This window comes from Pseudophryne corroboree, chromosome 11, assembly GCF_028390025.1.
Source record: "Pseudophryne corroboree isolate aPseCor3 chromosome 11, aPseCor3.hap2, whole genome shotgun sequence".
NCBI lineage: Eukaryota > Metazoa > Chordata > Amphibia > Anura > Myobatrachidae > Pseudophryne > Pseudophryne corroboree.
In genome coordinates this window covers 95,732,691-95,755,623 of record NC_086454.1, presented here as the reverse complement: position 1 = coordinate 95,755,623, position 22,933 = coordinate 95,732,691, and the positions used below count along the sequence as shown (strand labels likewise).

Sequence of the window (22,933 nt, the reverse complement as noted above, 5' to 3'; positions counted from 1 at the left end):
TAGTGGTTGGATTGAGGGTGAGGGTTTGGGTGTTAGGATTAAGGGTAAGGGTTAGGGTATTAGTGTTACGGGGGTGATTCCGAGGCGATCGCTGCAACGGCAGCAATCACATTCTGAAGGATTTTGTGGAGTCGCGGGCGCACTGCGTGTGCACACCTAGTAAGTCCCAGTGAGATGCTTAAATCATCTCTCTTGTGCGATTGAGTGTGCCTGATTGACAGGCAGAGGCGGTCGTGGGGCAGGAGGGGGCGTGCCAACACCGTTAAAACGCAGGCCGTATCCAGACCGTTGCGGGGGCGGGCCACGGCAGCTGTGTGATGTCACACACAGCCGCTGCGACCCGGAACACGGCGGGTAGCCGCCTGCCAGCGCATCTAGGCTGCGCAGGCAGGGAGCTACTTGGCGAGTAGGGCCTGACATGCAGGGCGGACTAGCCCTGTGCTGGGCATCCCCCCGCATGTCAGAGAAACTGATCATAGATGTGCTAAATTTAGCACATCTACGATTAGCTCTGAATCACCCTCTATGTTAGGATTAAGGGTTAGGGTATTAGGATTAAGGGTTAGGGTATTAGGATTAAGGTATTAAAATTAAGGGTAAGGGTATTAGTGTTATGGTTATGGTATTAGGGTAAGAGTTAGGGTATGTGGATAGATAGCCAGGACACCAAGACCCAGCTGGGAAGAGTGTGTATGGGCATTGGTATGGAGTTGGTCCCCGCTTTGCTGGGAAGGCATTCCAAGTGGAATTTGGAACATGGCTGTGGGGATTTACATCCATCCATCTGCAAGAGCATTGGTGAGGGTTGGTGATAAGTCCCAGATAGTGCTCGGCATTCCAGTTCATTCCACAGTGTTTCCATGGGATTGAGGTCCTGTCCTGGTACTCTTCAGGTCATGGTACTGTTCAGGCCAGACAAGTTCTTCTACACCAAACCTGGGACACCATTGTTTGACGGAGCTTGCTTTGTGCACATGTACGTTTTCTTGCTGAAACAGTAAAGTTCCTTCCTTCTCCAAAAAGTGCACAATTGTCTAGAATATCATTGGGGTTGGTTATGAAATGCCAACGGTCAGAATCCCAACAGCGGAATCCCGACGGTCAGAATTCTGACAGATCCCAGTGAGTATTCTAGCCGTACCACACCCCTCCTGCAGCCTAACCCTAACACTAACCCTAATACTCAGCTTTGAGAGTGGTCAACATTGTGACCGTTGAGGCTCCACTGTTGGGATTGTGACTCTCAGAATCATGACTACATCCCTATCATTGTGTGCTGTAGTATTAAGATTCCCATTCACATGAACTAAGAGGCCCAGGCCAAGCCATGAAACCCAGGCCCCTGATCATTCTGCTTACATTAAACAGCGGGCAGCAAGCATTCAGAAGTCTTCTGACATCCACCAAACCCAGATTTGCGTTTCCACTGTTCCAGGGATGCTTGATGTGAGGCTTCTGTGCACCTGTTTGTCCATGGATAACCAATCCCTGAAGCTCCCAAAGAACAGTGCTTGGGCTGATTATTAAGCACCTCCGCACTCGGCAGTCCCGTTCTACGATCTCCTATGGCCTGTCACTTTGCAGCTGAGCTGTTGATTCTAGACATTTCCCGTTCATAATAACAGCTGGCAGCTATAGCATGACATATTGGAAAGGTAGCGTCCCGTGACAGCCTGCTTCATTTAATGCACCTGTTAGCAGAGGCTGAAATAACCAGACACACTAATTAGAAAGGCATCCGCATACTTTTTGTACGTGTCATGCATTTACATATTTGGAATCGCTCTTTAATTGGGTTGAGATCCATAGACTACCAACTTCTGACATGGGGCTAAAACCATGTCCTTCTGCGTAGTGGAAATAACTGTGTGCCCTTCTGCAAATGCACCCTCTCTCGGTCTATTACTCATTTCAGCCATCTCAAAACTAAATCTAGGTTTTGCACTACTTTCAGAACTAGGTGCCATGGTGTGCCTGCTCTGTCCTTTGCAAGGAACCCAACACTTCCCGTCATCCTGTGAAAGCTTCCTCCTCCGTAAGCTCTTGCCATCTCCTCTGGCAAGCATAGGTTGCATGGAGGTAATCTAGGTTAACTGTGGAGCAAAGCCAGACTGAAATAGATTTTTGGACTGTGCAGTCTCCTTTGCACTGCAGAACATGGGGGGTAATTCAGATCTGATCGCAGCAACATATTTGTTAGCAGTTGGGCAAAACCATGTGCACTGCAGGTGGGGCAGATATAACATTTGCAGAGAGAGTTAGATTTGGGTGGGTTATTTTGTTTCTGTGCAGGGTAAATACTGGCTGCTTTATTTTTACACCGCCATTTAGATTTCAGTTTGAACACACCCTACCCAAATTTAACTCTCTCTGCACATGTTACATCTGCCTACCCTGCAGTGCACATGGGCCCTCATTCCGAGTTGTTCGCTCATTCTTTTCCTTCGCATCGGTGCGATTTTCCGCTAACTGCGCATGCGCAATGTTCGCACTGCGGCTGCGCCAAGTAAATTTGCTAAGAAGTTTGGTATTTTACTCACGGCATTACGAGTTTTTTTTCTTCGTTCTGGTGATCGTAGTGTGATTGACAGGAAGTGGGTGTTTCTGGGCGGAAACTGGCCGTTTTATGAGTGTGTGAAAAAACGCTGCCGTTTCTGGGAAAAACGCGGGAGTGGCTGGAGAAACGGGGGAGTGTCTGGGCGAACGCTGGGTGTGTTTGTGACGTCAAACCAGGAACGACAAGCACTGAACTGATCGCACTGGAAGAGTAAGCCTCGAGCTACTCAGAAACTGCAAAGAAAAATCTTTTCGTTCGCAATTCTGCTATGCTAAGATTCACTCCCAGAGGGCGGCGGCTTAGCGTGTGCAATGCTGCGAAAAGCGGCTAGCGTGCGAACAACTCGGAATGAGGGCTGTGGTTTTGCCCATTAGCTAACAAATTTGCTTCTGCGATCAGATCTGAATTAGGCCCATGATACGGATGTGTCCTCATACATCTTACCTCAATACACCACGTAGCAGGAGATGCCTGGCATGAGTGAGCTGACAGATCCCGTGCAACTCCGTTAGTGTCGGGGTGTCTTTTTTTTTTTTTTTGTGCCGCAATATGATGCACAAGCAGACACTGCTGATTAAAATGATGTGCGGCATGCCTATAGTCTCTGTGGCCGTATCTGCATATGAAATGCTACGTTACAGTGTTTCCTAGGAAAACAGCCACTGACTTTGTAATGTACCATTTCGTATGCTGTTACAGCTGCGGTTGCACACACAAGAATAAGCATGCCACATATCATTTTAATCAGCATAAGCTGCTTGTGCGTCCTATTCACATCATTTTGCGTATATTATGCATTTAAATGGAAAAAGTCTCGCGTAAAGAGATTCAGCGCTACAGAGTCACGGCATGGCGCGACTAGAAGGGCTGTGTAACACGCAGGGAGGCTAGATGTAAGCGGACACATCTGTATGACTGGTGTGCTTCATATGAACTGATAGAAAGAATGCTGGTTTAGTATTTTCTTTCTACACTTCTTTTTCTGCCTTCCATTTTCCGTTCTGTTTATGATGCTGCCGCTTTTACCTCAATATTTATAGGTACACTAATATTAAGTACAAAACACGCCGGACTCTGCGCTTAATACTAGTTTCTCTAACGTCCTAGTGGATGCTGGGGACTCCGTAAGGACCATGGGGAATAGACGGGCTCCGTAGGAGACTGGGCACTCTAAGAAAGATTTAGTACTACTGGTGTGCACTGGCTCCTCCCTCTATGCCCCTCCTCCAGACCTCAGTTAGAATCTGTGCCCGGAAGGAGCTGGGTGCATTTTAGTGAGCTCTCCTGAGCTTGCTATAAGAAAGTATTTTAGTTAGGTTTTTTATTTTCAGAGAGCTTCTGCTGGCAACAGACTCTCTGCTACGTGGGACTGAGGGGAGAGAAGCAAACCTACTAACTGCGGCTAGGTTGCGCTTCTTAGGCTACTGGACACCATTAGCTCCAGAGAGATCTAACGCAGGAACTTAACCTTGGTCGTCCGTTCCCGGAGCCGCGCCGCCGTCCCCCTCGCAGAGCCAGAAGACAGAAGCCGGCGGGTTGAAGCAAGAAGACGTCAAAATCGGCGGCAGAAGACTTCTGTCTTCATATGAGGTAGCGCACAGCACTGCAGCTGTGCGCCATTGCTCCCACACTAACCCACACACTCCGGTCACTGTAGGGCGCAGGGGGGGGCGCCCTGGGCAGCAATTGAGTACCTCCTGGCAAAAAGCAGCATATATACAGCTGGGCACTGTAATATGCATGAGCCCCCGCCATTATTTTTACACAAAATCGCGAGACAGAAGCCTTCCGCTGAGGGGGCGGGGCTTCTTCCTCAGCACTCACCAGCGCCATTTTCTCTCCACAGCTCCGCTGAGAGGAAGCTCCCCAGGCTCTCCCCTGCAGAAGCACGATAGAAGAGGGTGAAAAAGAGAGGGGGGGCACAGAAATTTGGCGTAAAAACAATATATACAGCAGCTACTGGGTTAACACTAAGTTACTGTGTGATTCCTGGGTCATATAGCGCTGGGGTGTGTGCTGGCATACTCTCTCTCTGTCTCTCCAAAGGGCCTTGTGGGGGAACTGTCTTCAAATAGAGCATCCCCTGTGTGTGTGGTGTGTCGGTACGTGTGTGTCGACATGTCTGAGGTAAAAGGCTCCCCTAAGGAGGAGATAGAGCAAATATGTGTGTGAGAGGGTGTCTCCGTCGACAACGCCGACACCTGTTTGGATATGTGTAAGTGCTAAGGTAAATTTATTGCACAAAAGATTAGAGAACAGACAGGAAATCTACCCATGCCTGTCCCTATGGCGCAGAGACCTTCAGAGTCTCACAATGCTCACTATCCAAAATAATAAACACTGATATCGACACGGAGTTTGACTCCAGTGTCGACTACGATAATGCAAAGTTACAGCCAAGATGGCAGAAAAGTATTCAATATATGATTATTGTAATAAAAGATGATTTGCATATCACTGATGACTCATTTGTCCCTGACACAAGGTTACACATGTTTAAGGGGAAGAAAGCTGAGGTAAATTTCCCTCCTCTCATGAGGAAAAAGAGCGGGAATCTCCAGACAAGAGACTGCAGCTTCCCACAAAGAATTCTCAGGCAGTATCCTTTCCCCACTAGGGCCAGGATGTGATGGGAATCTTCCCCTAGGGTGTCACGTTTGCCCAGAAGGTAGCCCTAGCTATTCTCAGGGATCCTGCAGTCTGGTACACCACTCAGACTGGCGATTGTGTCGGCATGGGTTTATAGCGCTGGGGCGGCGTGGACAGGTACCTTATCAGCAGAAATTGAGACCCTAGTATGTGTGTGTGTGTGTGTGTGTGTGTGTGTGTGTATATATGTATGTATGTATGTATGTGTGTGTGTATATATATATATATATATATATATATATGTATGTATATAGAGAGATATGTATGTATATAGAGAGATATGTATGTATATTAAAGATGCTGTCTTAAGAGATATATATATAATCAAACATGCCCAAAGAGACATGAGTATACTGGGTCCTAGAGTCAAAGCTATGTCGATTTCTGCTTGACGTGTCCTGTAGAATATGCAATGGACAGATGATGCCAACTTAAGTGGCATATGGAAGGCTGAGGATTGTGTGGAGAAGGGTTCTCGGACCTGGTCTCCACGGCTATAGCTGGTAATTCGGATATTTTGCCTTATATTCCTGCACAGCCTAGGAAAGCACGTCATTATCAAATGCAGCTTTTCGAACAAAGAAACAAGAAAGTCCGAGATGCGTCCTTTCTTGCCAGAGGCGGGGCCAGAGGAAAGAAGCTGCACAACACAGCTAGTTCCCAGGAACAGAAGTCCTCCCCGGCCTCTATGAAAACAGACGGAGCTAGGCCCGGTGAGGGCACGCTTTCGTAAGTTCTGTAACAAGGGGGTTCACTCCCTGTTAGATCCCTGGGCAATAGATATTGTGTCTCAGGGATACAAGCTGGACTTTGAGAAGATGCCTCCTCACTGCCGGCTTCCCCCCACGAGAGGGAAACAGGGTTAACTGCAATTCACAAATTGTATCTTCAACAGGTGGTGGTCAAGGTTCCCCTCCCTCGACAAGGAGGGGGTTATTATTCGACCATGTGGTAGTCCCGAAACCAGATGGTTCGGTCAGACCCATATTGAATTTAAAATCCCTGAACATATACCTGAAAAGGATCAAGTTCAAGATGGAATCGCTAAGAGCGGTCGTTACAAGCCTGAAAGGGGGAGATTTTATCGTGACTCGGGACATAAAGGAGGCATACCTTAATGTCCCCATTTATCCACCTCATCAGGCGTACCTCAGAATTGCGGTACGGAATTGTCATTACCAATTTCAGACGTTGCCGTTTGGTGTCTCCACGGCCCCGAGAATATTCACCAAGGTAATGGCGGAAATGATGGTGCTCCTGCGGAAGCAAGGTGTCACTATTATCACGTACTTGGACGATCTCCTCATAAAAGCGAGATCAAGAGAGCAGTGGCTGAACAGCGTATCACTTTCTCTGGAAGTGTAACGGCAACACGGCTGGATTCTATATATTCCAAAGTCGCAGTTGGTTCCTACAGCTCATCTGCCTCTCCTAGGCATGATCCTTGACACAGACCAGAAGAGGGTTTATCTCCCGATAGAGAGAGCTCAGGAGCTCGTGACACTGGTCAGGAATCTATTAAAACCAAAACAGGTGTCAGTGCATCACTGCACTCGAGTCCTGGGAAGGATGGTGGCATCATACGAGGCCATTCCTTTCGGCAGGTTCCATGAGAGGACCTTCTAATGGGACTTACTGGACAAAGTGGTCCGGATCACATCTTTAGATGCATCGGTTAATCACCCTATCCCCCGGGGCCAGGGTGTCTCTCCGGTGGTGGCTGCAGAGTACTCACCTTCTCGAGGGCCGCAGGTTCGGCATTCAGGACTGGGTCCTGGTGACCACGGATGCAAGCCTCCGAGGGTGGGGGGCAGTCACTCAGGGAAGAAGTTTCCAAGGGCTGTGGTCAAGTCAGGAGACTTGCCTTCACATCAATATCCTAGAACTAAGGGCCATATACAACGCCCTAAGTCAAGCGGAGACCCTGCTTCGCAACCAATCGGTGTTGATCCAATCAGACAACATCACCGCAGTGGCTCATGTAAACCGCCAAGGCGGCACAAGGAGCAGGGTGGCGATGGCGGAAGCCACCAGAATTCTTCGATGGGCGGAGAATCACGTACGAGCACTGTCGGCAGTGTTCATTCCGGGAGTGGACAACTGGGAAGCAGACTTCCTCAGCAGGCACGACCTCCACCCGGGAGAGGGGGGACTTCATCAAGAAGTCTTCACGCAGATTGTAGGTCGGTGGGAACTGCCACAGGTGGACATGATGGCATCCCGCCTCAACAAAAAGCTACAGAGGTATTGCGCCAGGTCAAGAGACTCTCAGGCGATAGCTGTAGACGCACTGGTGACACCGTGGATGTTCCAGTCGGTTTATGTGTTTCCTCCTCTTCCTCTCTTACCCAAGGTGCTGAGAATCATAAGGAAAAGAGGAGTGAGAACAATACTCATTGTTCCGGATTGGCCAAGAAGGACTTGGTATCCAGAGCTGCAAGAAATGCTCACAGAGGACCCATGGCCTCTGCCTCTAGAGCAGGATCTGTTGCAGCAAGGACCTTGTATGTTCCAAGACTTACCGCAGCTGCGTTTGACGGCATGGCGGTTGAACGCCAGATCCTAGTAGAAAAAAGGGATTCCGGATGAGGTTATTCCTACGCTGATAAAGGCTAGGAAGGACGTGACGGCTAAACATTATCACCGTATACGGCGAAAATATGTTGCTGGGTGTGAGGCCAGGAATGCCTCTACAGAGGAATTCCAGCTGGGCCGTTTCCTTCACTTCCTACAGTCGGGAGTGACATTGGGCCTAGAATTGGGGTCCATTAAGGTCCAGATTTCGGCCCTATCCATTTTCTTTCATAAAAAACTAGCTTCTCTACCTGAAGTTCAGACGTTTGTAAAGGTAGTGCTGCATATTCAGCCCCCTTTTGTGCCACCAGTGGCACCTTGGGATCTTAACGTGGTGTTGAGTTTCCTGGAATCTCACTGGTTTGAGCCGCTTAAGACTGTGGAGTTAAAATATCTCACGTGGAAAGTGGTCATGCTATTGGCCTTAGCTTCGGCTAGGCGTGTGTCAGAATTGGCGGCTTTGTCATGTAAAAGCCCCTATCTGGTTTTCCATAGTGACAGGGCAGAATTACGGACTCGTCCGCAATTTCTGCCAAAGGTGGTGTCATCCTTTCATTTGAACCAACCTATTGTGGTCCCTGCGGCTACTCGTGACTTGGAGGATTCCAAGTTACTAGATGTAGTCAGGGCTTTGAAGATTTATGTAGCCAGAACGGCTGGAGTCAGGAAAACTGACTCGCTGTTTATCCTGTATGCATCCAACAAGCTGGGTGCTCCTGCTTCAAAGCAAACTATTGCTCGCTGGATCTGTAACACGATTCAGCAGGCTCATTCTGCGGCTGGCTTGCCGCCTCCAAAATCAGTAAAAGCCCATTCCACAAGGAAGGTGGGCTCTTCTTGGGCGGCTGCCCGAGGGGTCTCCGCATTACAGCCTTGCCGAGCAGCTACTTGGTGGGGTCAAACACTTTTGCAAAGTTCTACAAGTTTGATACCCTGGCTGAGGAGGACCTTGTGTTTGCTCATTCGGTGCTGCAGAGTCATCAGCACTCTCCCGCCCGTTTGGGAGCTTTGGTATAATCCCCATGGTCCTTACGGAGTCCCCAGCATCCACTAGGACGTTAGAGAAAATAAGATTTTACTCACCGGTAAATCTATTTCTCGTAGTCCGTAGTGGATGCTGGGCGCCCGTCCTAAGTGCGGACTTCTTCTGCAATACTTGTATATAGTTATTGCTTAAATAAGGGTTATGTTATGGTTGCATCAGGTTTGTCTGAAGCCCTGTTGTTGTTCATACTGTTGACTGGGTATGTTATCACTAGTTATACGGTGTGATTGGTGTGGCTGGTATGAGTCTTACCCTGGATTCCAAAATCCTTTCCTTGTAATGTCAGCTCTTCCGGGCACAGTTTCCTTAACTGAGGTCTGGAGGACGGGCATAGAGGGAGGAGCCAGTGCACACCAGTAGTACTAAATCTTTCTTAGACTGCAGAGCCCGTCTATTCCCCATGGTCCTTACGGAGTACCCAGCATCCACTACGGACTACGAGAAATAGATTTACCGGTGAGTAAAATCTTATTTTTACACTTTCAGGTCAAAGCCGCTGCTTTGTAAATATACCCCACTGACACAGAAGAAGGTTTTTGACTCAGCAGTAGCAGACTCTTAGGGTGGAATTCAAATGTTTGAAAAGTCGGTTGGGTGTTTGTTTTTTCCTGTCTATTAGATAGGAAAAAACAGACTCCCAACTGACTTTTCAAACATTTGAATCTCCCCGTTATAATACTATGCCTGCGCCATTAGACTGTAAGTATAGATCACTATTATCTTCCCCCATCACCACCTACTGGGTCTGATTCTGTGGTGGTCATTCCGAGTTGTTCGCTCGGTAATTTTCTTCGCATCGCAGCGATTTTCCGCTAATTGCGCATGCGCAATGTTCGCACTGCGCCAAGTAAATTTGCTATGCAGTTAGGAATTTTACTCACGGCATTACGAGGTTTTTTCTTCGTTCTGGTGATCGTAATGTGATTGACAGGAAGTGGGTGTTTCTGGGCGGAAACTGGCCGTTTTATGGGTGTGTGTGAAAAAACGCTGCCGTTTCTGGGAAAAACGCGGGAGTGTCTGAAGAAACAGGGGAGTGTCTGGGCGAACGCTGGGTGTGTTTGTGACGTCAAACCAGGAACAAAACTGACTGAACTGATCGCAGTTGCCGAGTAAGTGTGGAGCTACTCAGAAACTGCTAAGAAGTGTCTATTTGCAATTCTGCTAATCTTTCGTTCGCAATTTTACTATGCTAAGATTCACTCCCAGTAGGCGGCGGCTTAGCGTGTGCAATGCTGCTAAAAGTAGCTTGCGAGCGAACAACTCGGAATGAGGGCCAATGTCTGCATCTCCTGCGACATTATGCAAATGGCACTTCAAAGTTTTTTTTCCCGGTCTACATCCCTGTGTCCAGATCTACAAGGGCTGAGACGCCCACTATATGAGGACGCTGACATTCTGCTTGGTGCATCTTTAGACCCCACAGTCAGTCGCACCAAGACTGTCACCGGCCAGGAACGCCCAATACATTTTCAGTACACTTCTCTGTGCAAGCGCCTGAAATCGCCATTGTGTTCCTGTACAAAGTTGCAATTGAGACGTCCGCGCAGTGCGACTTACAAGCATGTGCAGTAACAAAACCATTGCTCCACTGCGTCCGACATCTTGAGTGCTGCGACCGCTTCTGAGTCAGGCCCACTGTGCGCTAATACAAATGCAGTCCCATTACAGGAAAGCCATTGCGAGCACAATCGTGTCTCTCCATCAAAGCTTCTGGAAAATATCCTTAGTGAATAGTAAATCTCTTCCCTGTAAACGTGTTGGGTAACCCGTATCGCTCGCCAGCTCTTGTGTAACTGTCCTATTATCTCTCTATCCCAAATATCCAGCATCTCAACAATGCAGTTTGTTTGGTTTAAAGGGGTTTCCCACCTCTTGGAGAAGGTTTGCACAACTAGCCAGCCCTGGTACAGTTAGTGGGCCTAATTTAGACCTGATCGAAGGTGTGCTAATACGATCATTCACACAGACATGCGGGGGGACGACCAGCACAGGGCAGTCTGCCCCGCATGTCAGGCCCCCTCCCTCGCACAAGTACAAAAGCACCACACAGCAGCGATGCTGTTGTACTTTAGGAGTAGCTCCATGCCCCTGCAGCTCCTGCACGCCGGCAGGAGCTACTTGTCGTAGAGAGGGTCGCAGCGGATGCGTGTAACGTCACGCAGCCAGCGTGCCCCCCCAACAGTCCGGGCACTCCTGCATTGCCCGGACAGTGCCCCCTAAACAGCGGCAAATCGCCACCAGCCCGCTCAGCGACTGCCTCTGCCTGTCATTCAGGGCTGAGACAGCCGTCGGCTGTCTGGCATGCGCAGTTCAGACCTGATCGGCTGCTATGCGAAAACGCACAGCACCGATCAGGTCTGAATTAGCCCCCGTGTTCAGCCTGTCCTATGTAGCCCCTGCAATAGGAATGATGCTGCAGGGTTCCGACACTGTAACCACTTCTGATAAGTCGTAGGTTACCTAAAGGATAAATAAAGGGGCGGACTAGATGGGCCAAGTGGTTCTTACCTGCCACCACATTCTCTGTTTCTGTGTAGGTGTGCGGCAGATCTGACGCTGGGTGTCTGCTTGCAGCACTTGTTAGCTGCCTGGCGTTCTAACCCTAACCGCACTGTTCTGTCTGTATTATGAGCTTCTCTCCTGTGTTAAGGGAGGACAAAAATTGTGTAGATTACACATTGACGTTCTCAACATGTCAATGTATTGATAATATAACTCGCCCTTCCTTCCCTACTAAAATTCTGGCCTAAAACGCAAGTAATGTGGGAGAATCCTGATAACTAGAAAGCTGTGTGTGCACTTCCTGTGAATCTTAAACGCTCCTAACCTGTTAGTGTTGGCATATAATTGTAATGTATTGACGTTGTTGTCATAAGATGTTCTGTATTTACATACTGTTATTACAGTGAATTAACTACTGCTGCTCCTGCCTCCTCTGTGGTTGGTTTTAGTTTCCGTTTTCAGTTACAATGTATACTGCAGTATTAGGATCTATGGGATCTGGTCAGCATCTCTGCAGCACAGACTGTGTAATACTTAGCATTACTGCCTCACAGCACTGAGGTCATGGGTTCGATTCCCACCATGGCCCTAACTATGTGGAGTTTGTATATTCTCCCCGTGCTTGCATGTGTTCTCTCCGGGTACTCCGGTTTCCTCCCACAATCCAAAAAATATACTGGTAGGTAAATTGTCTTCCTACAAATTAACCTTAGCTTGTGTGTGTGTGTGTGGACGTGTGGTAGGGAATATAGATTGTAAGCTCCACTGGGGCAGGGACTGATGTGAAAGGCCAAATACTCTCGATAATACGCTGCGGAATATGTGTGCGCTATATAAATAACTGGTAATAATAATTTCGATGGTCTGAATGCTAACGGTCATGTGACCAACGCCGGAATCCCGACACCACATGGAATCCCGGCTCCAGAACACCGAACGCCAGCAACAGCGGGCGATCAGGTAGTCACTGCGCATGCACCGCAATGCTCACGCGCGTCGGACAACAACAAAGGGCATTGCCGGTCAACAACAGGATGGTGCGAAAAATCCAGTTGCACTGGCATTCACAAGGTGATTGACAGGAGGAAGCCATTTGTGGGTGGTAACTGACCGTTTACTGGGAGTGTCCGGAAAAACACAGGCGTGCCCAAGCGTTTTCAGGGAGGGTGTCTGACGTCCGCTCTGGCCTCGATCAGCCTGATGTGATCGCACTGTAGGAGTAAGTCCTGGGCTGTGTAATTGCAGCTCTATCTACATCCAAAATGCCATGTTACAGTGTTTTCCATGAAAACACTGTAGCATAGCATTTTGTATGCAAATACAGTCGCAGTCACACACAGAATATAGGCATGATGCATATCATTTTAATCAGAATTTTAATCAGCATGTGCGTCATGTATGTGCGTCCTATTAGATTACTGTGTGTGTAAGACACAGTTTTGCGAAAAAAAGCAATAAAAGACACTCAGCACTAATGAGCCATACGGCACTCACGCATTATGTGTAACGCGACTTGTAGCGCACGGAGCAAAGATGTAAGAGGACACATCTGTAACTTCCCTGGTGTTGAATTTCTATATAGTAAAAGATATGGATCCTTCTGTCCATTCAGTTAGGGCTTTCTTTATTGTGGTCCTCCCATAAATGATTACCATAGAAACAGAAGAAAATATTCAATAGTGTACTACGTCACAAGCAAAGAGTTAGTTCTACCCTAGTGAAGTTTGTAATAACTGAAACGTGCTTCTCAGTCAGGAATTCCTCCACCATTCTACAGATTGTGAGTTTTGTATGCCTGTCTTGGTCATATAGAAAGTAAAGAAACCCATATATGCATGCTGATCTCTAGCACACTGTGAGTTGGGTATACCTGTCCTGGTCATATAGAAAGTAAAGAAACCCATATATGCATGCTGATCTCTATCACACTGTGAGTTGGGTATGCCCGTACTGGTCATATAGAAAGTAAAGAAACCCATATATGCATGCTGATCTCTAGCACACTGTGAGTTGGGTATACCTGTCCTGGTCATATAGAAAGTAAAGAAACCCATATATGCATTCTGATCTCTATCACACTGTGAGTTGAGTATGCTTCACTTTTCTGAGGAATTGAAAGATACCTTTATATACACAAGTTATTAATTATGCGTGTGATTATGGTACACCTATTCTTTCTACACTTAAGAACGGTGGAAGAATATCTGACTGACAAGCACGCCTCAGTTATGACGAACTTCACTAGGGTGGAACTGACTCTAGTTGTGACATACTACACCGCTGTATATTTATTTCTGTTTCTATGGTAATGATGTACGAGACAATTAAGAAAGCCCTAAATGAATGAACAGAAGGATCTCGTCTCTTGCTAGATACAAATTCAGCACAAGTTACTGTGAAATGACAACAACCTGAAGCTGCCAGAGCGTGTGACTTTTTTTTTTTTTTTCTTCTTCTTCAAATTAATGTCTAATCATTAATATTAACATTCTCCACTGCTCTTGAGTTTATTCCATGACAGACGGCTGTGGGATGAATATTAGCCAGTGATTTGGATAATACACTGGTAACAAGTAAGGAAAATATGTAATTACTGTGCAGTATACATTGTAACAGGGTTTTCCCATGAGACAGTGAAATCTAGAATCATCCACAAATGAGATTAAGAGCCTCAGAACTGACAGCTGAGTGTATGAATTATAATTACGTGTAAATACTGAACGTCTTATGACAACAGTGTAAATATATTATTTGCAAGTGCTAACTGCTTGGGAGCATTAAGGATTCTGGGAAACATACACTTGTGAAATGCTTTTTATTCATAATCAGGATTACAGCTTTCCTGTTCCCCAGCAACCATAATAACAGAATAATCACTAATTAATTTATTCTTCATTAGAGTATTGATTTGACTAATCCTCTGTTTCATCCTGCCTAAACCTCGTAGTGACATAGAGCCCGATTCTGAATCGTTTGCAGTGGCGCCTGTGTAGCGTCTTTTGCTGGTCGCGCGTCTGTGATGTTATGTAAATACTGCCACAAGCCCCTCCCTGCTGTACAGCTGTGCATGTGCGAGGACTGGGAAGCTGTGAGCGCCTTTGGATACTCAGACACCGATGTGTGCGTCTTATGGGCCCTACACAATGGGCGATTACACTGAAAGATATGAACAATCTCGTTCATTAATGAACGAGACATCGTTCATATCTTTCAGTGTGTAGTCACCAACGATGATCGATGCGCTGTCCCGCGCTTGTTCATCGTTGGTGCTGGATCGTTTATGCATGCAAGCCAATATGGACAATCTCTTCCATATTAGCATGCAGGGCTATGAGGTCGGGTGACGGGTGAGTGTAGAAACTTCACTGCCCCCGCCACCGGGGTGTCCGTCGGCTGTATTGGCAGTCGGGCACCTCGGCCGGCAATCGCGCAGTGTGTAGGGGCTATTAGACACAACCGTCGGCCGCACCAATAAAACTTGCACCAACTCCATGCGAGGTACTGCTTGTCTGTCCGGGCGTGGCCTCCTGTGTGAGTGATGCATTACTTAACTTTGTCCCTGCCCCCTATTCAGATATGCTCCAATGGCGTCCTTTTACTGTAACGCAGTGGGGCCTAATGATGCGAATAGCCTGGCCCCGCCTTCCTCACCGCCCACCTGCATCTCTCAGGCTTCTCTTTCATAAGCAACCTATTGCAGTATAGGCACCCTGCTTACAGCAAATATTATATTGTCCTCTAATGGGCAAAACCATGTACACTGCAGAGGAGGCAGATATAACATGTGCAGAGAGAATTAGCTTTGGGTGGGGTGTGTTCAAACTGAAATCTAAATTGCAGTGTAAAAATAAAGCAGCCAGTATTTACCCTGCACAGAAACAAAGTAACCCACCTAAATGTAACTCTCTGCACATTATATCTGCCCCCCCCCCCCCTCCTTCACTGCACTGCACATGGTTTTGCCCATTAGAGAACAATTTTGCTGCTGCTATCAGCTCTGAATTAGGCCCTTAGTCCGCATGTCTGCTTGGTGTCTCCTGCAGGGCTTTCATGTATTTAAAGATGCTACCGTCACATTCCCAGAACATGTCCGGGTACTGCTGTAGTGGGCAGGTGTTGGGGGTCTCGCACACCTGTGCTGGCTTTGTTTCCCCAATCCAGTTTGAATGGTGGATAAACCCCTAGATCAGGGGTTCCCAACCACTGTTCTCAAGGCAAACTAACAGTCCCGGTTTTAAGGATAGCCAGACTTGAGCACAGGTGTCTTAATTAGTATCTGTTATTTTGATTGAACCATCTGTGCTCAAGCATGGATATCATGAAAACCTGGACTGTTAGTGTGTCTTGAGGACTGAGGTTTGGAATCACTGCCCTAGGGTCTGTGTAATATAAAATAAGAATTTACTTACCGATAATTCTATTTCTCGGAGTCCGTAGTGGATGCTGGGGTTCCTGAAAGGACCATGGGGAATAGCGGCTCCGCAGGAGACAGGGCACAAAAAGTAAAGCTTTATGATCAGGTGGTGTGTACTGGCTCCTCCCCCTATGACCCTCCTCCAAGCCTCAGTTAGGATACTGTGCCCGGACGAGCGTACACAATAAGGAAGGATTTATGAATCCCGGGTAAGACTCATACCAGCCACACCAATCACACCGTACAACCTGTGATCTAAACCCAGTTAACAGTATGATAACAGAGGAGCCTCTGAAAGATGGCTCCCTACAACAATAACCCGATTTAGGTAACAATAACTATGTACAATTATTGCAGATAATCCGCACTTGGGATGGGCGCCCAGCATCCACTACGGACTCCGAGAAATAGAATTATCGGTAAGTAAATTCTTATTTTCTCTATCGTCCTAGTGGATGCTGGGGTTCCTGAAAGGACCATGGGGATTATATCAAAGCTCCCAAACGGGCGGGAGAGTGCGGATGACTCTGCAGCACCGAATGAGAGAACTCCAGGTCCTCCTTAGCCAGGGTATCAAATTTGTAGAATTTTACAAACGTGTTCTCCCCCGACCACGTAGCCGCTCGGCAGAGTTGTAATGCCGAGACCCCTCGGGCAGCCGCCCAAGAAGAACCCACCTTCCTTGTGGAGTGGGCATTTACCGATTTTGGCTGTGCAGGCCTGCCACAGAATGTGCAAGCTGAATCGTACTACAAATCCAGCGCGCAATAGTCTGCTTAGACGCAGGAGCGCCCAACTTGTTGGGAGCATATAGTATAAACAGTGAGTCAGATTTCCTGACTCCAGCTGTCCTTGAAATGTATATTTTTAAAGCTCTGACAACGTCCAACAACTTGGAGTCCTCCAAGTCGCTTGTAGCCGCAGGCACTACAATAGGCTGGTTCAGATGAAATGCTGACACCACCTTAGGGAGAAAATGCGGACGAGTCCGCAGTTCTGCCCTGTCCGAATGGAAAATCAGATATGGGCTTTTGTAAGATAAAGCTGCCAGTTCTGACACTCTCCTGGCCAAAGCCAGGGCTAGTAGCATGGTCACTTTCCATGTGAGATATTTCTTCTGGAAGAAAATCGACAGGGCCGAAATTTGAACCTTAATAGATCCCAATTTGAGACCCATAGACAATCCTGATTGCAGGAAATGTAGGAATCGACCCAGTTGAAATTCCTCCGTCGGAGCACTCCGATCCTCGCACCACGCAACATATTTTCGCCAAATGCGGTGATAATGTTGCGCGGTTACTTCCTTCCTTGCTTTAAACAAGGTAGGAATGACTTCTTCCGGAATGCCTTTTCCATTTAGGATCCGGCGTTCAACCGCCATGCCGTCAAACGCAGCCGCGGTAAGTCTTGAAACAGACAGGGACCCTGCTGAAGCAGGTCCCTTCTCAGAGGTAGAGGCCACGGATCCTCCGTGATCATCTCTTGAAGTTCCGGGTACCAAGTCCTTCTTGGCCAATCCGGAGCCACTAGTATCGTTCTTACGCCTCTTTGCCGTATAATTCTCAATACTTTTGGTATGAGAGGCAGAGGAGGAAACACATACACCGACTGGTACACCCAAGGCGTTACCAGCGCGTCCACAGCTATTGCCTGCGGATCTCTTGACCTGGCGCAATACCTGTCCAGGTTTTTGTTGAGGCGAGACGCCATCATGTCCACCATTGGTCTTTCCCAACGGGTTACAAGCATGTGGAAAACTTCTGGATGAAGTCCCCACTCTCCCGGGTGAAGGTCGTGTCTGCTGAGGAAGTCTGCTTCCCAGTTGTCCACTCCCGGGATGAACACTGCTGACAGTGCTATCACATGATTCTCCGCCCAGCGAAGAATCCTTGCAGCTTCTGCCATTGCACTCCTGCTTCTTGTGCCGCCCTGTCTGTTTACATGGGCGACTGCCGTGATGTTGTCCGACTGGATCAACACCGGTTTTCCTTGAAGCAGAGGTTCTGCCTGGCTTAGAGCATTGTAGATTGCTCTTAGTTCCAGAATGTTTATGTGAAGAGACGTTTCCAGGCTCGACCACACGCCCTGGAAGTTTCTTCCTTGTGTGACTGCTCCCCAGCCTCTCAGGCTGGCGTCCGTGGTCACCAGGATCCAATCCTGTATGCCGAATCTGCGGCCCTCCAATAGATGAGCACTCTGCAACCACCACAGAAGAGATACCCTTGTCCTTGGAGACAGGGTTATCCGCTGGTGCATCTGAAGATGCGACCCTGACCATTTGTCCAGCAGATCCCTCTGGAAAACTCTTGCGTGGAATCTGCCGAATGGAATTGCTTCGTAAGAAGCCACCATTTTTCCCAGGACTCTTGTGCATTGATGTACAGACACCTTTCCTGGTTTTAGGAGGTTCCTGACAAGTTCGGATAACTCCTTGGCTTTTTCCTCCGGGAGAAAAACCTTTTTCTGAACCGTGTCCAGAATCATCCCTAAGAACAGCAGACGTGTTGTCGGAATTAACTGGGATTTTGGAATATTCAGAATCCACCCGTGCTGCTTTAGCACTTCTTGAGACAGTGCTAGTCCCATCTCTAGCTGTTCTCTGGACCTTGCCCTTATTAGGAGATCGTCCAAGTATGGGATAATTAATACGCCTTTTCTTCGAAGAAGAATCATCATCTCGGCCATTACCTTGGTAAAGACCCGAGGTGCCGTGGACAATCCAAACGGCAGCGTCTGAAACTGATAGTGACAGTTCTGTACGACGAACCTGAGGTACCCCTGGTGTGAGGGGTAAATTGGAACGTGGAGATACGCATCCTTGATGTCCAAGGATACCATAAAGTCCCCTTCTTCCAGGTTCGCTATCACCACTCTGAGTGACTCCATCTTGAACTTGAACTTTTTTATGTACAGGTTCAAGGATTTCAGATTTAGAATAGGTCTTACCGAGCCATCCGGCTTCGGTACCACAAATAGAGTGGAATAATACCCCTTTCCTTGTTGTAAAAGGGGTACCTTGACTATCACCTGCTGAGAGTACAGCTTGTGAATGGCTTCCAAGACCGTCACCCTGTCGGAGGGGGACGTTGGTAAAGCAGACTTCAGGAAACGGCGAGGTGGAGACGTCTCTAGTTCCAACCTGTAACCCTGAGATATTATCTGCAGGATCCAGGGATCCACCTGCGAGTGAGCCCACTGCGCGCTGAAATTCTTGAGACGACCCCCCACCGCCCCCGAGTCCGCTTGAGAAGCCCCAGCGTCATGCTGAGGCTTTTGTAGAAGCGGGGGAGGGCTTCTGTTCCTGGGAAGGAGCTGCCTGTTGCAGTCTCTTCCCCTTTCCTCTGCCTCGTGGCAGATATGAATATCCCTTTGCTCTCTTGTTTTTAAAGGAACGAAAGGGCTGCGGCTGAAAAGTCGGTGTCTTTTTCTGTTGGGGAGTGACTTGAGGTAAAAAGGTGGATTTCCCGGCTGTAGCCGTGGCCACCAAAACCGATAGACCAACACCAAATAACTCCTCCCCTTTATACGGCAAAACTTCCATATGCCGTTTTGAGTCCGCATCACCTGACCACTGTCGCGTCCATAAACTTCTTCTGGCCAAAATGGACATAGCACTTACCCGTGATGCCAGTGTGCAAATATCCCTCTGTGCATCACGCATATAAAGAAACGCATCCTTTATTTGCTCTAAAGACAGTAAAACATTGTCCCTATCCAGGGTATCAATATTTTCAATCAGGGACTCTGACCAAGCTACCCCAGCACTGCACATCCAGGCTGTCGCTATAGCTGGTCGTAGTATAACACCTGTATGTGTGTATATACTTTTTTGGATATTTTCCATCCTCCTATCTGCTGGATCTTTAAGTGCGGCCGTCTCAGGAGAGGGTAACGCCACTTGTTTTGATAAGCGTGTGAGCGCCTTGTCCACCCTAGGAGGTGTTTCCCAGCGCGCCCTAACCTCTGGCGGGAAAGGGTATAAAGCCAATAACTTCTTTGAAATTAGCGGTTTTTTATCGGGGGCAACCCACGCTTCATCACACACCTCATTTAATTCATCTGATTCAGGAAAAACTATAGGTAGTTTTTTCACACCCCACATAATACCCTGTTTTGTGGTACCTGTAGTATCAGCAATATGTAACGCCTCCTTCATTGCCAAAATCATATAACGTGTGGCCCTACTGGAAAATACGGTTGATTCGTCACCGTCGCCACTGGAATCAGTGCCTGTGTCTGGGTCCGTGTCGACCGACTGAGGTAACGGGCGTTTTACAGCCCCTGACGGTGTTTGAGGCGCCTGGACAGGTGCTGATTGATTGTCCGGCCGTCTCATGTCGTCAAACGACTGCTTTAGCGTGTTGACACTATCCCGTAATTCCATAAATAAAGCCATCCATTCTGGTGTCGACTCCCTAGGGGGTGACATCCCCATATTTGGCAATTGCTCCGCCTCCACACCAATATCGTCCTCATACATGTCGACACACACGTACAGACACACAGGGAATGCTCTTAAAGAAGACAGGACCCCACTAGCCCTTTGGGGAGACAGAGGGAGAGTTTGCCAGCACACACCAAAAGCGCTATATATGACAGGGATAGCCTTATAATAAGTGCTCCCTATATAGCTGCTTTAATATATATATAATTTTGCCACAATTTTGCCCCCCCTCTCTTGTTTTACCCTGTTTCTGTAGTGCAGTGCAGGGGAGAGCCTGGGAGCCTTCCTGACCAGCGGAGCTGTGTGAGGAAAATGGCGCTGTGTGCTGAGGAGATAGGCCCCGCCCCTTTTTCGGCGGGCTCGTCTCCCGCTCTTTAACGGATTCTGGCAGGGGTTAAATATCTCCATATAGCCCCCGGAGGTTATATGTGAGGTATTTTATGCCAAAAAATAGGTTTACATTGCTTCCCAGGGCGCCCCCCCCCAGCGCCCTGCACCCTCAGTGACTGCCGTGTGAAGTGTGCTGAGAGCAATGGCGCACAGCTGCAGTGCTGTGCGCTACCTTAAGAAGACTGAGGAGTCTTCTGCCGCCGATTCTGGACCTTCTTCTCTTTTCAGCATCTGCAAGGGGGCCGGCGGCGAGGCTCCGGTGACCATCCAGGCTGTACCTGTGATCGTCCCTCTGGAGCTAATGTCCAGTAGCCAAAGAAGCCAATCCATCCTGCACGCAGGTGAGTTCACTTCTTCTCCCCTAAATCCCTCGTTGCAGTGATCCTGTTGCCAGCAGGACTCACTGTAAAATAAAAAACCTAAGCTAAACTTTTCTAAGCAGCTCTTTAGGAGAGCCACCTAGATTGCACCCTTCTCGGACGGGCACAAAAACCTAACTGAGGCTTGGAGGAGGGTCATAGGGGGAGGAGCCAGTACACACCACCTGATCATAAAGCTTTACTTTTTGTGCCCTGTCTCCTGCGGAGCCGCTATTCCCCATGGTCCTTTCAGGAACCCCAGCATCCACTAGGACGATAGAGAAATGTGTGTTATATTGGGCATAAATGTATATGGTTCTATTAAAAAGAAATGTAAAAGTACCAGATTACTGCCCTAGTAGGGCAGTAATCTGGACGGGATGCTGGCGGTCAGAATACCGACAGCGGCATCCCGTCCTTCAGAATCCCGACCACCGACTCTAAAGTACCCTAGTCCTCACCGGTGGTGCCTATCCCTTCCTGCTTGATGCCTAACTCTAACCTCCCCTTCTATGTGCCTAAACCTCCTTCTCTGGTCCCTAACTCTAACCTTCCTGGCTCTGCAACCCTAACCCTCCTTCTCCTGCCTAACCCCACCACCATGGCAGGACGCCAGTGCATCCTCTGGATGGACGTTCGGGATTCCGGCTGTCGGTATTGTGACGTCTGTATCCTGAGCGGCGTCAGTATTTAGACGCCGGGCTTGTGGTATCCTTCGGGAACATAACTGCATCCCCACCGGGTTCCTGAAGCCTGCGGGCTGATTTAGAGATTTACTATTTCAATGTTCTCGCAAATCTCCAGTTAAAGTTGACATGAGCAGGAGTCGCACTATCCATGTGCAGATCTGGTCTTACAGTGCCTTGCTAAAGTATTCACACCCCTCTGCATTTTTCATGTTTTGTTACCTCACAACCTGGAATTAAAATGTATTGTTTGAAGGTTTGCATCATTTCATTCACAGAACATGGCTACAACTTTGAAGATGGCTTTGTTTTTTTATTGTGAAGCAAACAACAAATAGGACAAAATAACAGAAAACTTCAGCGTGCATAACTATTTACCCCCTTAAAGTCAGTACTTTGTAGAGCCACCTTTTGCGGCAATTACATCTGCAAGTCGCTTTGGATAAGTCTATGAGCTTGCCACTGGGATTTTTACCCATTCCTCAAGTCAAAACTGCTCCAGCTCCTTCATGTTGGATGGTTTCCACTTGTGAACAGCAATCTTCAAGTCTTACCACAGATTCTCAATTGGATTGAGATCTGGGCTTTGTCTAGGCCAGGGGTGTCAAACTCAAATTCATCGGGGGCCGCATCAGCAGTTTGGTCCCCATCAAAGGGCCGGTTGTATCTGTAGGTCTATCCAAAATTTACCGCTCCACCTGCCTTATATGTGCCCAGCCATCTGCCCCCTTTTAAAGTGCCCAGCCATGTGCCCCCTTTTATAGTGCTCAGCCATGTGCCCCCTTTTATAGTGCACAGGTCCCCATTTTACACATTGCGGCAGGCACAGGTCCCCATTTTACACATAGCGGCAGGTACAGGTCCCCATTTTACACATTGTGGCAGGCACAGGTCCCCATTTTACACATTGTGGCAGGCACAGGTCCCCATTTTACACATAGCGGCAGGTACAGGTCCCCATTTTACACATTGTGGCAGGCACAGGTCCCCATTTTACACATAGCGGCAGGTACAGGTCCCCATTTTACACATTGCGGCAGGCACAGGTCCCCATTTTACACATTGCGGCAGGCACAGGTCCCCATTTTACACATTGCGGCAGGCACAGGTCCCCATTTTACACATAGCGGCAGGTACAGGTCCCCATTTTACACATTGTGGCAGGCACAGGTCCCCATTTTACACATTGTGGCAGGCACAGGTCCCCATTTTACACATAGCGGCAGGTACAGGTCCCCATTTTACACATTGCGGCAGGCACAGGTCCCCATTTTACACATAGCGGCAGGTACAGGTCCCCATTTTACACATTG

The 22,933-nt window shown here is 48.1% G+C and overlaps 1 protein-coding gene across 1 annotated transcript in view; it reads left to right on the top strand.

The window, feature by feature from the left end:
* The window catches only part of SLC39A13 (solute carrier family 39 member 13), a 38,933-nt gene that overhangs the window by 7,146 nt on the left and 8,854 nt on the right, over positions 1–22,933 (top strand). The gene's annotated exons all lie outside the window — the stretch shown is intronic.